General features: G+C 48.3%; 1 protein-coding gene across 2 annotated transcripts in view; it reads left to right on the top strand.

Moving 5' to 3' along the window:
- The window catches only part of PLCG2 (phospholipase C gamma 2), a 145,604-nt gene that overhangs the window by 29,365 nt on the left and 99,416 nt on the right, over positions 1 to 16,823 (top strand). The gene's annotated exons all lie outside the window — the stretch shown is intronic.

Here is a 16,823-nt window from a genome sequence, read left to right as displayed (position 1 = left end):
GGCCACCAGGAGCAAACAATGTAGAAACTGATTCTCCCCAGAACCTCCAGTAGGCCCCAACCCTGCCCACACTTTGATCAGCCTAGAATAGTGGTCAGCAAATTCATTAGTTAACAGATCCAAATATCAGCAGTACAACGATTGAAAAATCTTTTGAGAGCCAAATTTTTAAAACTTAAACTTCTTCTAACGCCACTTCTTCAAAACAGACTTGCCCAGGCTGTGGTATTTTGTGGAAGAGCCACACTCAAAGGGCCAAAGAGCCACATGTGGCCTTGAGCCGCAGTTTCCTGACCACGGGCCTAGGGAGACTGATTTTTACCTGGAACTGAAAGGTATTACATTTTTGTTGCTTTAAGCCACTTTGTGGTAATTTGTTATAGCAGCAATAGGAAACTTATACAACACGCTACGCTTATTACAGTCTCATAGCAAGGGAGCTTCTTAGATGACGACATTTTGTTCATGTGTTGGCCCCTCTGACTTGGATGGGCTGTCCACTTGGCCTTTGGGACTTGGGGTGCTGTGGTTTCCCTGGGACATGGGCTTGGTGCCTCATTGTCTGTGGACAGGCGGCCAAGCCCCTGTGGCTGGGATTACTCTGCAGAGAGGCTTTCTCTCTCACCCTCGCGAGCAGGAAGAGAAGTGCACTGTGTGCTCGCAGAGGCCAGGCTTCCTGTATGCTGCCACCACATTGGGGTGCAGATATGGGGTGGGCATGCGGCTCACTGCCCATGAGATTCCTGAAGCAAGCTCCTCCCTGTCTGGTTTAAATATATTTATATTTATATTTATATTTATATTTATATTTATATTTATATTTATATTTATATTTATATTTATATTTATATTTATATTTATAATACACACACACACACATAATTGATTTAGAGAAAAAGGGAGAGAGATAAGAAACATCAATGATGAGAATCACTGATCAGCTGCATCCTCCACGCCCCCTACTGGGGATTGAGCCTGCAACCTGGGCATGTGACCTTGACTCCAATCAAACCCAGGAATCTTCATTCCGCAGGCCGACACTCTATCCACTGAGTCCAACCTGGTAGGGCTGGTTTAATTTTTAAAACAATTATTTAATTGTGATTTGGCTCTAAATGGCCTTGGAGATGTGGATGTTAGAGACTGCTGCCATTCTCTGGAGAATCAGGACCTGGGACTCCTGTTGGGACCCTGTGTGGACCCGTCTCGGGCCTTCTTTCCATGTTCCGCCTGAGCCACGTTTGTGAGGTGATGGGATGAAGGGGGTTGGGCATGCAAATTCAGTAATAATTGTTATAATTATGGAATAACCCTGGGGCTGAGAAATGAAAAAATCACATGGCTAGGATCATGTTCCTCTCAATGGTTACTGTCTGTGACCTCTGCCCTTTCCTGGCCCTTGACATCCCCTTTTCTTGAGAATGACTCCTGTGTAGGAGTCTGAAGACGCCCATGAACCTGGGAATTTGTGGCCTCACCTGGCAGAAGGGACTTTGCGGTTGTGATTAAGGGGCCTGAGATGGGGAGATGATTGTGGATGATCTGGGTGGGCACCATGTCATCACAGGGATCTTTAAAAGATGGAAGAGGGAGAGTAGAGGGTCAGAGTCAGAGATATGGAAACATCCTGGCTTTGAAGATGGAGGAAGAGACCAAGCCAGGGGATATGCTCTGCCTGCGGCTGAAAAGGCAAGGAAACAGATCCTCCCTGGAACCTCTGGAAGGAACGCCCCTCCTCCCCCCAAACACACACACACACACACACACACACACACACACACACCCTGGCTGTAGCCCAGTGAGAATTCTGACCAGAACTATAAGTTAATAAACTGGTATTGTTTTAAACCACTAAATTTGTTAGAGCAGTAATAGGAAACTCATATACTTCCAAATATACATACATCCCATCTTGGATCCCTGTCATTAGTTCATTCGGCAAATGTTTATTGAACACCAGCTATTGCTAGACACTGCTGGGCATCACGGTTCTCAAGTTGAATAAAGAAAGTTCCTAACCCTTGGGAGTTTACCGCACAAGGGGGTGGTATCGATAGACACGAAGGTGACGATGCCTAGACAGAGTACGTGCAGGTAGAGAAAGACATGGGTTAGGGATGTTCCTCAGGAAAGTCACTGAGGGGAACTTTGAACTTGGGGTAGGAATGCTGGAAATGTCTAGGTGGCCCTTGGTTATCTGTACCGGGGCAGCTAGGAAGGCCTTCAAATTCAGCCTGACCAAAATGGAACTTGTCACCAAAAAACTTGGGGTTTCCCCCCTTGACAACCAACTTATCCTTGCTTCCCATTTCAGCGAGAGGTACATGAACACCCACCCAGCTGCCCACACCAGAAAACGGGGGTCCTCCTGACCCCTCCTTCACCTGCTATATAAAATCTCCTCCCTGGGTCGGTAGCTTTTATTCCCATTTGGAGATAGGTTTCCCTCCTAACAGGGGCAGAGGAGGAAGAGACTGAAAAAAACATTTAATAGGACCTGTTTCCTTGTTCAGGAAGCAGGAGGCAATAAGTGTTGTGGCCATAAGGTTATACTGGGAAGGTGAATGTCCCCGGTTCAAATCCCAGCTCTGCCAGGGATACCCAGGGGTATGACGCTGAGGCCAAGTTTCTTGATCTTGAGGGCCTCCATCTCTTCACTGATGAAATAGGAATAACTATAGGACCTATAGTTTTTAATGAAATGTGTTAATATATAAAAAGCACTTAGAATAACACAATACATGGCAGTGGCAGTTGATAGAGAAGCCACTAAGTATCATAAAAGCAGCAGCCACTTACTGTATCCTCTGAGTGGTTTTATTAACCTCTGTCCTTGACACTTTATAAATTCTGCCCATTTTACAGATAGGAAACCGAATCTCAAAACAGTAGCATGGCTTTCCTGAAGCCACTTAGCTGGAATAGCTCTGCCATGCTCTTTCTTTTTTTTCTTTTTTTCCTAATTTGTCTTTCATGGCAGCTTGAGACACTTTTGAGCAACTTTGGATTTATCTGTCCATTTTTATAGCAAGTTCTTCAGTGTATCCAGTTGGAAGTCTTAGGTTTTATTGTTGGACAGCTACAGAAGAGCCTCCTGCTTCCCCTGGATAACTGAGCAGATACTGAAACCAGGGCACTTGGCCTAGAATTGGTCTCTCTTCAGCCTCCTCCGTTCCCATAAGGAATTGCCTGTGCCCCACATTTCCCATCACCATGCTTCTGGTGCATTTCCCTGTTGACCTTGTGCGTTCCTGGCGGGACCCTCTAGGTAGGATGCATGGGAAGGTGCCTGGTTAATTCATGTGGACTACAGTCATGAAGGCTCCATGAGGTTGTAGAGCTCTGGCTGCTTCTGTGCAGCTGCAGTTAAGTTTTCAGACCCAAGACTAGGACTTTGCATTTACTCCTTTAAAATCCTACCCTTTCTGTTCCAGATGAGTGACAAGAAAGGTAGCTGCCTGTACGAGGCCAGGCAGGTGACCTAAATAAGAGAAAAGGGCTGGATCCTGGGGACAAATGACAAGAAACACGGGCTGCAGAGAGGGTGAGATGCCAGGTTTGGTGAGCCCCGTGGTCAGTGGGAAGCCCATGAGTGCCTGCTATGAGGTGGGCAGGCTGTACCCCATGCTGGGGGTTCAGGGCCCACAGAATTGTGGCTGAACGTGCAGGTTGTAACTGTGAAACCCTCTCACTTTTAAGAAGTGTGGATTCCAACAAATAAGCATGATGCTCTTGACCTAACAAAACTCTTCTGTGGTCAGATGAGGTTCCCAGGCCAACAATTTATGATTTGTTTTAGATTTTTGGGGGCTTCCATGATTCTTATTGTCGCATGGTGTCTCCTCCTTTGCTTATATCAGCCCCAGTTTTGATTGGCGGGTCCTTGGGGCTGGCAGGGATTCTGGGAAGATCCTGCTGTGTGACCTTAGGCAAGTTATAAAACTCATCCGAGACTCAGATTCCTTACACCAATGCTGGCCCTTACAGTACACACCTTCCAAAGCTGCTGCAAAGCTCGGAAGGGAAGTCCTTTTCAGAGCTCCTGGGGAAGGGCGTGTTAAGTAGATTTCAATAAATGTGAATTTCCTTCCCCTCAATTTGCATTCCTTCTCTTTTCCAAATTTTGGATTAGAAAGAAAGAAGCGAGAAAGGCCTGGGGCTCATTACTAGAGGCCTCTGGGGGGAGGGGGGGGTGTCACCCAGGCATCCTGGCTGTCTTGGTTTCTTGTTTGTTTGTGTTGGGTTTGTTTGGACTGGGCTTGGGCCTGGAGATGCCATGGGCAGTGTGGTATAGAGGGGAGGATGAGCGCTACAAGAGAACCGGCTCTGAGTCCTGGCCAGTGCCAAGGCCCTGTGGTCAGAGAGCGTTTGCTGTGTTTAAGGAGGGAAAAGGCAAAAAGAACAGGGTGTTGAGAACAGAGTGGTTGGGAATGATGTCAGTGAGATGTGGACATACGGTCATTATAGAGACTCTGCATCAGCTTTCTCTTGTGTTTTTAAGGTTTTTTTTTTTTTTTTTTTTTTTTTTAGCAACATGTTAAATATTCAGTATGATGAATAATTATAAGAAAACTATCTAATATTCTGTAACCATCACTCAAATCCAGACCTAAACATCGCCAGCTCCCAGAAAGCCCTCCAGGTCCTCCTGCCGCCCTCACCGCTGCCTTTCGCTTTCTCTGTGACTTGACCGTCTGTGCACGCAGCGTTTTGCCTCTGTCACTGAAACACGGCTCAGGAAGCTTCTCCCGGTCAGCTGACCCGCATAGTCGAACATGTCCTTTTCACTGGCTGCCAGATAGCTCACATTGTGGCTAAACCACAGTTAGTTCGGCCCTTCCTCTACCTTCAGTGTGTCTCTAGGTTTTTCATTTTTTATTTAACCACTGCAAACCTAGAGGTAAAGGGGCCCCATTCTTGCTCTAATATTGCACAACTAATACCTGCTTACTATAACAAACTCAACAGTATAAGTGAAAAAAAGTTCCTTATTCTTCCTTCCCCAAATCCTGAAGGTAACCAGTATTAACCATTTAGGGTGTTTTTTTTGTTTTGTTTTGTTTTTAACATCTCTCCCATGTGTACAAATATCCATATGTACACATACACTTACACATACAAATTTGTGTGCAGTATTTTTTAAATTAAATTTGTTGGGGTGACATGGGTCAATAAAATTATGTAGGTTTCAAGTGTACATTTCCATGATACACGATCTGCATACTGCATTGTGTGTTTACCACCCAGAGTCAGATCTCCTTCCATCACCATATATTTGACCCCCTCAACTCTTAATGACCCTCACCCCCCTTCCCTTTGGTAACCATCATACAAAACAAAAATTGGGGCACACATGCCTGCTGTTCTGCAGTTGGTATTTCTTCTACTGCCCTCTGGGATAGATTGCTTTTTTTGTTTGTACACATGGATCTATTATCACTTTTTTGATGGCTGTCTTGTGTTCCAGATGGTGGCAGACAGTAGTTTATTTAACCCAAGTTCCCTCCAGGTAGACAGGTGTCATTTCCAATGTACCCCTGCATCCCTGTGCCTGCATCCCTGTGCACCTCTGTGTGACACTTCTGCAGGATGGCTTCCTAGCAGAGGAACCCCTGGGTGTGCACATCGAACCTTTCATAGATTGTGTCAGATTAACCCCTGAAGAGGACATTTTTCCATTGGTTTTAGGGAGAGTGGAAGGGAAGGGGGGAGATATTTAGAGAGAAACATTGATATAAGAGAGACACATCAATTGGTTGCCTCTGGCATGCACCCTAACCAGGGTTATGCAGCTTGCAACTGAGGTACGTGCCCTTGCCTGGAATCGAACCGGGGACCCTTTAGTTTGAGGGCTGATGCTATATCCACTGAGCCAAACTGGCAATCTTGGTTTTAATGATGTACCTCAGCTCTGCCCTGCCTTTTTCTCTTCTTGTGATTTTCATCTATTCATGAGATTTTGTTTATTTTAATTAATACTTGCTTGCATTTTAAAATTATGAAATATCTCAAAATGCTTTATAGGACATAGATTCTACCTAATAAAAGAGTAACATGCTAATTGACTGTACCTTTGCGACACCCACCAGTCAATCAGGAGTGAGTATGCAAATTAGCCCAACAAAGATGGCAGGTTAATTTGCACAGGCAGGGGCCGAGAGGTCCGGAGTGGGGCAGAACGCTTGCGTTGTCTCCAAGGTGACGACACAGGTGTTCTGCACCACCCCAGCAGCTTCAGGCCTCTGGGCAGGGTGGGAAAGTGGAAAGGCGACTCCTGGTCAGAGCAGAAAGGTGACTTCGGCCAGAGTGAAGGCGGTGTCAGCAGCCAGGGGAAGGAAGGCCCATTCTTGCATGAATCTTCATGCATCGGGCCTCTAGTTTTACATAAATTACTAGAGGCCCATTGCACGAAGAGATTTATGCAATAGGCCTTCCTTCCCTTGGCTTCCAGTACTGGTTTTCCTCCGGCACCGAGGACCCAGGCCTTCGCTCTGGCCGGGGTCTGCCTTCTTCATTTTTGCTGCTTCGCTGCAGACTCCAGCCAGAGCCTGCCATCTTCGCTGCAGACTGCTGTCTTCGTCTTTGCGGTAGACTCCGGAGTCTGCAATCTTCGTCTTGACTGTGGCTGTTATCTTTGTCCTTCTAATTTGCATATTCCCTCCTGATTAGCTGGTGGGCGTAGTGGAGTGCTGGTCAATGTTCATGTTTCTGTTTTATTAGTGTAGATACTTATGCACCCTACCCAGTTTATCAACTGTTAGCATGACCATATTGTCTTGAGACCTTTTTATTTTTTTATTTTTATTAAATGCTATCAATAATGGCTATGAAGCTCTCTGTCATTTCTCCCTGAAGTAACCATTTCATGAAGTTGGTGTATATCCTCTCTTTTATGTTTTATACTTTAAATATACAGGAATAGCCCTAACAGGTTTGGCTCAGTGGATAGAGCGTCGGCCTGTGGACTGAAGGATCCTAGGTTTGATTCTGGTCAAGGGCATGTACCTTGGTTGCAGGCACATACCTAGTGGGGGATGTGCAGGAGGCAGCTGATCGATGTTTCTGCCTCTCTATCCTTCTCCCTTCCTCTCCATAAAAAAACAACAATAAAATATATTAAAAACTAAAAATAAAAAATAAATATATGGGAATAGCTGGACTCACTCTTACCCATGATAATGGGTTTGTGTCTTTTGTTCAAGTTATTACGGCTTGTCTACATTTTAAAATGTTTTGCAACTTTTTCTTACTCGGCAGTTCTTGAAAATAAACTTCTAACTTTGAAATAATTTTTGATTTAGAGAGGAATTGCAGAGTTCCCTCATGCTCTCCCCCCAGGTCACCCCATCTTACATCACAGGGTGACTGTGCCCAAACCAGAATGTTGGTGTTGGTGCAGTGACCGTTAACTGAGCTCCAGATTTTATTTGGGTTTTACCAGCTTTTCCATTCTTGTTCCAGGATCCTTCCAGAATACCTTATTGCATTGAGTTGTTCCGATTTATCCACATCAATTTGTAGATCTTTCACACATTGCCACAGAGGGCCCCATTGATGGCAGGCCCATTTGCTCCCTCTTCTAATGCTGGACATTCACACTGATCTCCTTGCTACTTTGCAGTTGTAGGCAGCTGTAGTCAGCGGGCAGGTGTGTGCTTAGCGGTGGAATCTCCAGTGGGCTGGAGGGTACATTTCTAGGGTACTGGGTGATTGCCAAATCACTCGCCATCCATTTGCCTCTTGTCCGAGTCCCTGTTTTTGAGGCGCAGGGAGACAACTTAATACCTAAAGGCAACACCCACCCACTAAGGGTGCAGCCGACTCCAGAGGACCCTTTAGGGAGCTGGTAACACAGTGGGTGACGATGGGGAGGGATGAGAAAGGTGAGGGGATGGACTTCAGGCAGGTGCAGAGACAGGTGGAGTGACTGGATGTATGGATGCAGAGCCGGTGTGATCAGAGTGTGTAGGCAGGAGAGGCAAGGCAGGCAGGCCGGCATCAGGGGCCATGTAGCTCCAGGGAGCACATATGTTGTGTCCAGCCAGTGGCCTCCTGCTCTTCCTAGAACACACCAGGCCCTTCTCCCTCTCTGGGCCTTTGCATTTACTGTTGGCTCTTCTTGGGCTATTCCTCCCATACATCCGCATCCATCTGCCCTCACTTCTTTCAGGCCTCAGCTTCGCGGGCACCTCCTTCGGGAGGCTTCCCAGATCATACCTGCTGCCAGAGCCCCTCCCCCTGTCCTGTCACCCCCATGCCTCACTCTGCTTTGGTTTAATTCTTACAGCACTTCACTATCAGATTGAACATCTATTGTTGTTGTTGTTGTTGTTGTTGTTTTTTGTTGTTTTTTTTTAATCAGTCTAACCCCCCTTCATTCCTGTGGAGCAGGATTTGGTCTATTTGGTTCACTGCAGGTTCCCAGCTTCCCCAAATGTACCAGGCACAGGGCCCTCGGCAATTCTCTGTTGACTGAATGAGTGGATGGGCATTGCCATTACTGTGATGGAAGGTGGTAGCAATGCTTAGCACAAGCTCTGGGTCATGCATTTTGCTAAGCTCCTTGGTTGTGTCTCCACCTGACTGGGAAAATGGGAGCCAGGGGGTCAGGGGTGGCCAATGGGGCTGGGCTGTGGATCTCTATTGAGGTCCAGTTGGGAACCCAGCTGGGTCCCTGGCAAATGCCAGGAAAGGAGCAGGCAGCTTGTGGGTTTTGGCCCCAGACCATGGAGCCAGACAAGTGTTCTGGCCAGACTTAGATCTTGGGCAAGGGGTGCTTGGGAGGGACCTGCCTGCACCAGACCCCTTGAGGGACCCTCTTGCCCCAATACCGCCTTCTCTGAGAGGGAAGGAAGGTTCTCACCTTCTGGCGGGCTGTAACAGGAACTGCCACCCCCACCCCTGGTTTGCAAAACTCTGAGCCTGGTGGGGAAATGAAGGGCTCGCTTGCTAACCACAGCGAAGACTCATTTGCAAAGGCAAAGCAGGGGCAGTGGACCCTTCTCCGCCCTCAGCAGAGGGTCTGGCTTCCTCGGCCCTGCCTCGCTGGAACCAGTCCCCCCTGGGCCTGGGAGCTTGGAGACTGTCACCAGCTGTGGGCTTTCTAGTCATTCACCTTCAGGTGTCTCCTCTGCTAAGTGGGAGTAAGAAGAATATTGTGGAGCTGTCATAAAACTCAAATGAGGAAATGCATGTCAAGCCTCCTGCAGCGCCTGTCCTTGTGACTACGTGGGGGACATTAGCCGTCACAATCGTGGTGGCTGTCGTCCTTGTCAACATCCCTCTCCTGGCCTCTCCTACACACAGCAGCCGATTTATAGGAGTTATCCTCAGGCTGAGCAACAGGCGAAAAAGGAATGAATATCTCCCAATGCTTGCTCTTCTTTTCCTTTTTTTTTTTTTTTTAAAGAAGAATTTGCCATTTTAGTTAAACTTTGGGGAACCATCTGAGATGGAGCTGACTGAGGGCACAGTGGGGGCCAGACCCCGTTCCTACAAAGCCGGGGCGTGAGACGGAGGCTGCCGGCCTGCCTTGTCTGGTGGTGGGGACTCGCTGTCAGGGAGCGGGGCAAGTGCCAGCACGGGAGGGTGGTCGTGCGCTGGAGGTCCGGGCATGCCCAGCAGGAACTGTTCCAAGGCTCCTGGTGTGCCCAGCTCCATGCCCAGCTCCATGGGTGCTGGGCTGCAGCGCTAACGCAGGGCCATGAGTAATTACCGTCAGAGCGATGGGAGCCAGGAAAGGGGAAGTCGAGAAGAGGAAGGGAAGCCCTCCCTGACCGGGGCGTTTGAGCTGGGCCTGGAGCTGAGGTGAATGCTCTTTCCTGCCCGTGGCCTCTTCCCTGCAGGGGACACTTGCAGCGTGAGGGCACCGCCTTTGGGGTTTAAGGACCCGTGAAAGCCAGGATGACATGGCCCCTTTGGGAATGAGGGCATTACCTCTGGATGCAGGGCTTTCTTAACCAGGCGGGATGTGGGTGGGGGAGTGGGTGTGGGTCAGGACCAGGTGTGTGGTGGGTTCACCAGGCTCTGACAGGGCTTCTGGCACCAGACCCCTCTCGTGTAGGCTGCTCTCTCTGAGCCCTTTCCCTTGGTCATGGTTCCGTCGGCCGGCTGCAGTGTCCGGCCAGTGTGGCCCAGCCTCTGCTGGTGCACGGGGAGGGCCTGCTGCCAGGGGAGGTGTCTGGAAGCCCCGGGCCTGCTCTGACCACTGACAAATGAAGGCTTTTCAGCCTGTCTTATCTCTTCACTGGCATCGACAGTGGGAGCCCTGAATACTTTTAGCCTCTGTCACCGCCATGGACACTTGGCTTCGTAGAAAGTACGCACCGTTGGTCAGGATCTATCCTGTCCTCCCCAGGGTTTTCTGAGGGGCCGCTGTGGGAGCAGCCGGCTGGAAATTGGCAATGGGAAGGGAAGGGCTGGGCTGGGCTCGCCTGTCCACAGGGCTCCGTGAGACACCCCCCCCCCCCCCCCGTCACTGCCATGTTGTGCTTGGCATCGAGGCTCAGCCAGGTGGCCCCAGGGGATGACTTCACTTTCCTGAGCCGTCTCTGGAAAACGGGGGTTTGTTCCTACGGTTGGAGGGAGGATCCAGGCGGCGGTGAAGTCAGCTCTCACACCTCATAAATATCCCATAAGGAGGGCCTGGTCTGTTCTCTGTCCAAATCAGGTGCCTTTGCCCTTGGGCTTGACCTGGGCAGCGTTCCGTTTTCTGCTGGCAGAATTGGCAGGTCAGTCTCCGTAGAAGCTGGTGTGGGTGGCATGGGAGAGCCCTGTCTCTGGAGCTGGGCCGGTAGGGCTCTGACCCCAGCTCATCTAACCTGCTGGAGCCTCAGTTTCCTCTCTTACAAAATGGGGGTGTTGATAACAGGGGGGCAGGGAGGCAACACTGAGATGATGGACACTGGGCACTTGGCTAGTGGTCAGTAGACCACACACTCTCAGAGCTGCCGCTGCCCACAGGGGCTTCTGGGCCAGGATGCTTCCGAGGGCGCTCCTGAGGGGAAGGATCCAGCAGGACCGACCAGGCTAGGGAGAGGTCTGAGAGGAAGAGCTATTCCCTGGAAAGCTTTCCCTGCGCAGTGGTTAAGAGTGCAGGCTTTGGAGCTAGACCACTGGAGTTCGAATCCTGGCTGGACCACTGTGGCTGGGGACTAGTCATTGAATCTCTGCCTCATTTTCCCTCTCTGGAAAATACATACGGCCATCTCGGCCTCAGATGAGTACACATGTATCAGAGTCTCTGGTTTGCTGCCTCACTGTGCTAGGTGTTTCTACAAACATGGCTCCCCTTCTCTTTCTCCTCGTTGGTTTCCTCGGAAGCCAAAAGGTCCCAGGCAGGGGGATGAGGACCAGCATGTTCCGTGGGAGGATGCAATATCAGTCAACTTCTAGAATTTTCTTTACCCCAGGTGGGCAAAGTTGAGATCATTGTTGATGTTCTCAGAACCTTTCTTTCCCTATAAAACAAAAACAAAGGGCAAACCCTGAGGCTCAAAGAATGAGCGTATGTTCTGGCAGTGCTGCTGGCTGGGCTGCGGTCGGGAAGGGTGTGAGGACACGAGAAGCTGTTGGTGAAAGTGGTGGGGGGTATGTGTCTGTGTGTTGTGTTTTCTCTTCTGTGGGGACCGAGAACACTCAGATTCCTTGCAGACTTCCATAGAGATTGTGCTCTCGGTTGTCTTTGTCCTTTGCGAATGGGTGGGCCCCCACGCCAGGCCCAACAATGCCACTTCCTCTGGGGTTCAATGACTGCCTTATCAGAAGGCAGCACGAGCATCTATTTCTGGTCTGGGCTAGAAATAGTATGGATCGTGGCGGGAAGCAGAGCACGGAGCTGGCTTCTGGGATGGCGCAGTGGCCTACGGGGTGGGAGTGAGGAATGCGCTCTCCAGTGTCCCCCAGAGGGGACTGTGCCCCGGGGGCCATGGCAAAGCAGGGTTTCCATGCAACGCCCAGGGAACGCAAGTCAGGGACACAGTTCCCTCTAGAGTCCTCTATGGCCTTGCTGATCATGTCAAGGAGAACATGTGTTTGGGATAAGCATGCGTGTGGGTTTTTTATTTTTATTTTTTACTTTTTTGATACTCTTTATTTTTTAATTGAAAACTTGAGATAATTGTAGATTCACATGAAGAGAGAACCATGTAGACTTGACTCAATTTCCCTTTCAGAACTGTAGTGTGATATCACAGCCAGGATATTGACATTGACTCAATCCATTGGCAGTTTTATTCAGTTTCCCTGGTTTTACCTGTGTGTGTGTGTGTGTGTGTGTGTGTGTGAGTGATTAGTTCTATATCATTTTCTCACTTATCGGTTCTTGCACCCACCTCCACAGTCAATATTCAGAACAGTTCCATCCCCACAAGGACCCCTCAGCTTCCCTCCTAATAGCCACACCCACCTCCATTTCTAACATTTGAATGTCTCTTTCTGAAAGACATAGGTTTTCTTTAATAAGATATAACATACATATGGTAAGATGCACAACTGGTGCGTGGAGACTCAAATTAACACGTGACCCCTCACCCTTCCCAGGTTGGATCTAGACCGTCCTCTGACTGCGCCCCGAGGTAGCCAGCACTTTGACTTCTGCCTCTTTCTGTGAGTCCATCGGTGGCTCCCTCGTCCTCACTCCCTCTAACAACTGCTTCTCTCCCTTTATAGCTCAGAGCTACGCTGAGGGCTGTACCTTAGGCATCCACAGCTTCTAGGTAGAATTTAGTCAATTGTTCAGTTTCCACTGACTTTAGTTTACAGTTCCTATTTTATAGGCTAGAGGCATGGTGCAAGAGTAGGCCTTCCTTCCCCCGGCTGCCAGCACCAGCTTCCCGCTGGCACCGGGACATGGGCTTCCCTCGTAGCTCCGTAGCCCCGGCTTCATCTGGAAGGTTGTCCAGTCTATTTAGCATATTGTGCGTTTGTTATTAGATGGGTGAGATTTTTAGCATATTGTGCGTTTGTTATTAGATGGGTGAGATTTTTTTTTAACCAAAGGCATAAACTTATTCTTAAAATATAGCTCTTCAAGTGAAAAGCGTGAGTTGATTTAAAGACAAATATTAGACAAACAGTGTCAGCACTATGCAGATACGACAAGCTTTATAAAGCTGATAGTCAAATGACTGAAATGTGAGAAATAGTGTCAGGAACAAAAGTATATGGCTCCAAAAAACAAAAATGAAACAAAAAACGAAAGTAAAAACTGGTCAGTCTGGAGGGGCAGGAAGGGAAATGTATATTTTGTTATTATACACAGGCCTCTCCTGTGTAGTTTTGATAATACAGGACTGGCTTAAAGCAAAACAAATTAACATTTTAAGAGGCTTTGTATAAAATGATAAGCTCTTCCTCTCATGCCTTAATGATTTTTGTCTTTTCTGCATTCCATCTGTTTTATACCTAATACATGTCTTAATTTGACTTACTCTTTCTAACTTCAATTTATAAAGGAGAAATTTTGATCTCACCATTCAGAGGTGCTAGATGAGCATTTTTCCAATTCACATTAAAATACATCACAGGACATAACGCAATGTGTGTGCCATTTAATCATCTTTCATGTCAGTGCCTGAGATTATTCTCATTTTGATTTCAGCAGGAGGGAGTAGGCATCAGAATTGAGTGACACTATGGCAATGAACATGCAAAGGATTATCGGATGGTCCGTGTTTGGGTTTTAACTGGCCAGGTCATAAAGCTCCCGTTTCTCTCCTCTTCCCCAGTGCGGAAATAATAGAGAGCCAAGACACAGGTGAGAAGGTCTGGTCTGCTTTGTGTTTGAGCTGCCTGGAGAGTCTGTGGCCCCATCCCCTGGCTTGCTCACTCCATCACTGGACCGTGGGATGCCCAGGGGTGTCTTAGAAGCAGCTTCCGCAGGGAGTAGGGCAGAGCCTGTGTTCTTGGGACAGAGATTGAATCAGATCTGGACAAGCAGCCTGCACTGGGCATGCCCAGTTCCTTCTTGCAGGCTTTCCTGTTGGAGTGAATTCCCTGCTCCCCTGGGTAGAGGGAGCCCCCAGAGGAAAGAGGAGGTTGGTCAGCTTCTCCAGGATCACTTTAACCCCCCACCAGACCATCCAGCTCACATTTCTGGGTGAAGACACAGCATCACAGTGCCAGCTAGCTAATTAATTTGAATGTTGTTATTGAGTCTCTCCAGGGGGAAGCATGAGGCTGGCGTGTACTGCACTGACTGTCAACATAGTCTCAGCAATTGTTCATTTTTTTTTTTTTTTAACAAACATGAGGGCAGTCCCTCCCTCCATTTCTAGGTTTTAAAATGATATTAATATTTAAAACTCACAGAACAGTTTATATCTTACCAAGTTCTTTTAGGTATATCTACCTGTGGGATAGATAACATTTCCCCATTTTACGGATGAGAAAGCAGAGGCAGAACCAGGGTAAAGAAACCCTCCTCAAGTCTCATATAGTTCAGGTAGGTAGAGTTCGACTTGAAGCGCATGTCTGCTAGATTCTTGTGATGTTGGGCTCTTTCTGCTCTCCCACGTTAGACCTTCTCTAACAACGTGTGCTGCAGCAAATCACACTTTAAAAAAAAATCTGGCTTCCAGGTCAGATGTCGCCCTGTATTGGAAATAACCCACCCCCCTTGGCTTTTTGAGCAGGGTCCTCCATTGAGACACAGTGCTGAGACAAAGCGAAACCACCAGGCGAAGTGAAGGTGTCACAGAAAGTGAAGGAGAGAACATTCACCCCCATGGCTCAACTAAGCTTACCCGAGACCTCCCTGGACCACAGCGCTTTTAGTGCGTGTAACTGCATCTCGACTGCAGGACAGCTCAGTGAGGGAGGCATTGTTATCACTGTGTGTGCAGGTGAGGAAGGAGCAGAGGCCCCCACCTGCCATTGTGGAGTCGAGCAGGGGTCTGAAGGTCTCTGCTCTCCAGGTCTCCCTCCTGTCCTGTCATCAGCTTCACTCCAGCCTTCAGAACTCAGCCAAGACACTTGCAGCGGCTGGGGAGAAGTCCTAGTCGTCGATGGTGTCTCGCTCCTCTGAGATGTAGGTTGACGTGTTCAGGTGCCAGTTTGGACAGGGTCTGTCCTCTCTCCCAGGCTTTGAGCTTCCAGGGATGGGGACTGGGTCTCTCTGCTTCAAACTGGCTCACTCTCAGCATGATCTCAGTTGCTGCCTGGCTGATGGAGTGACAGAAAGTAGGAGAGGAAGGTGGCCTACATGTGGGAAGGCGCAAGCCAAGCCTTGGCTGTCTCTTCTCCTCTTGAATCCGTCTGGAGCTTCCTTGAAGATGCTTTAAGCTTGTTGGCAGATGGTGCCCCTGGAGGTTGAGGATGGGAATTGGGGAAAAGGCCACGTGCCTGGTGTGAAGGTAGGAGGAAGTCCAGGCCTGGTGGCTGGCAGCCTGAGAGGGGCCCAGAATCAGCAGTCGGAGGAGAGAGGAAACAGGAGTTTGAAGAACAGCATCAGTGGACAGTCAGCAAAGGGGGCAGTAGAGTTAGGCAGCGAGGGGGCTGAAAAACCCCACTGTGTGCCTGCAGGTGACTGCTGGGGAGAGCAGCGGGAGGTCATGGGACCTGGGGAGGGCCAGGTGAAGCCGGGAAGCGGGGAGGGTTGTGCAAAGACAGGTCTTGCTGCTGTGGCTGTTATCGTACTTCTTCAAGCAGGAAGCACGGCTGCTGAGCCCCACCGCACCAGCATGCAGGGTCTGAGCTCTGGCCACCGCAGCCTACTCTGAGAATAAAGTCAGTTATCTGAGCTGTGTGTGCCCTGGGCAAAAATGCCAACCAGTGCAGGCCAAGTCCCGCATGCCGGCCATTTTGCTCATCACCCTTCCCACTGGAACTCCTGTCAGCAAATTGGTGGTAATTTTTTTTTAAACCTTTTCTCACACTTTTAGACACACATGCACATGTACAAACACAGGCATCCCTTCTTAGCTGAGCCCACTGCATTTCTGAACACATGATGGAGAGCATCATTTTTGGGCAACACAGCAGTATATAACGTCCTATTACATGGAAACAAATGTAGTGTATTAACCCAGGTTTCTCCCATGTTGCTTAACACCCTTAAACATCTAGAAACCAGCACATCAAATACTTCTGCATGGACAGCAACAAATACCTAATCGTTTGTCACTTTAATGCACTGCTACTGGACATGTCTGTGAACATTCCATCGGATACTGCATGGGATTGGTTCTGAAATTTGTTTTTTCTTATTCTGTCCTCTACTTTGTAACTTAATAGACATGACAGTGAAATAGTCTGTTAAAAACGCTAAAGATGTCATCTAACTGGGACTCTGGTCATTTGCTGGTTGGAAGCCAATGCTTGGGTTCCAGAAGGACGCACTAAGCAGGCGGGACCCTGGGTTAGATGCATGATGACTTTCAACATGAAAGCACTGGACCTGTAGAGCCAGTTGCAGCTGATACACACCAGTATTTTCATGGTGCCTGTAGGTGTGGGCTCAGCACAGGTGCATTTTGGGTCAACGATGTTTGGAGGTTGTAGGGAATATTCAGATAGAATTTAGGTAAGAATAGACACCTGTGTATAATATTTGCATGCACATATGTGTGCATACATGTGATTAAACAAACACCTACAGACATAGGCACATACATCCAGATCCTATTTTACATATGCCATTGTGGAGTTTTTTTGTTTTTTTGTGGTTTTTTTTTCCATAGTAGTACATATGGATCTGCCTCTTCAATTCCCACAACAGATAAATTGAGGGACTGTTTTTCTCATGCTTTACTTGAGCAGCTTTGTTCAATTGCATTAATCTTAAAAATAATAGCTAACAAGAGTTTAGAAGTTAGTATACCTTT

Source organism: Pipistrellus kuhlii, unplaced genomic scaffold (assembly GCF_014108245.1).
Source record: "Pipistrellus kuhlii isolate mPipKuh1 unplaced genomic scaffold, mPipKuh1.p scaffold_m20_p_17, whole genome shotgun sequence".
NCBI lineage: Eukaryota > Metazoa > Chordata > Mammalia > Chiroptera > Vespertilionidae > Pipistrellus > Pipistrellus kuhlii.
This window is presented reverse-complemented; position numbering and strand designations above follow the sequence as displayed.